The 1,042-nt window shown below is 38.0% G+C and overlaps 1 non-coding gene across 1 annotated transcript; it reads left to right on the forward strand.

The window, feature by feature from the left end:
- The first annotated feature begins 328 nt into the window (after window positions 1-328).
- On the forward strand, window positions 329-436 carry LOC122211347. The gene has a single exon (XR_006198646.1). It is a non-coding gene; the product is annotated as a U6 spliceosomal RNA (small nuclear RNA).
- The last annotated feature ends 606 nt before the right edge of the window (window positions 437-1,042 follow it).

Below are 1,042 nucleotides of genomic sequence, written 5' to 3' on the forward strand. Positions count from 1 at the left end.
TTGAAAATTCCAAAGACCAATTTAATTTTAACTTGCTACTCACTGGGTAACAGTAATGCCCCTTCTGAGATATTTCAGTGTAATGGATTCTGTGGTCATGCAGAATTTAGGCAAGACAGTAGTCTTGATGGTAAAGCTGGGGCACATCTATTTGTACTTTTATATTTTATAAGTCTTTTAAGAGTACAGGGAAAACCTTGCGTAATATGTGGAATGTCCAGGTATGTCTGTAATTTGAGCCCAGACCGTAAAGATTAAAACCATGAAGATTTGCCAGTGGATACATTTTGCAGCTATTAAAGCTAATTCAGATCCATAGTTGTTGAGTGCTTGCTTCAGCAAGCACTGTATCATTAAAATTGGGATGATACAGAGAAGATTAGCATGACCCCTGCACACAGATGACACGCAAATTCATGAAGCCTTCCATATTAAAAAAATAAAAATAAAAACTAAAAGCAAAGCTGTTGAGACACAAAAGTCAATCAGTGGCCCTTTATGTTTTGTTATTTAATTATTTTAGTAAATTTTGGATTGGGTCAAATTGTGGACCTCTGTTTCAGGTATTTTTGTTGTTTCCTTCTCTGTACCCAGGTTTCTATTTTTCTTGTATCCTTCCTTTTTTTTCTTTTTTAATTGTTGTTATTGGATATACTTCAGACAAATTCCTCTCTACCTTGCTCATATTACATGAGCTTCTTCCTCCAGAGAGCCTCAAATTAGCGTCTCCATGGGTTGTGGCCTCTCCCAAGGCAACGGCTGCTTATAGGATTGAAGCTGGGCTTTATCGGCTTTGAATTAACCTCTTCACTGTGTCACAGGGGTGACGAGTGCTTTTCTCTGTAATCCCAAGGATCAAGATCTTTGTTGTAACAGAAGCACAGATAGCAGCAGCAGAGGTATATTTATGGGTCATGGGGAGCCTTGTGCTCTTAGATGTGCAGACCTCAGCATTCGAGATAATGACTCCATTTTTCTTCTTTCTCTCTATTTTTAAAAATTCATTAGTGACTGCTGTTTCATGGGTGACCAACTGATGTTC

Source organism: Panthera leo, chromosome F2, assembly GCF_018350215.1.
Source record: "Panthera leo isolate Ple1 chromosome F2, P.leo_Ple1_pat1.1, whole genome shotgun sequence".
Taxonomy (NCBI): Eukaryota; Metazoa; Chordata; class Mammalia; order Carnivora; family Felidae; genus Panthera; species Panthera leo.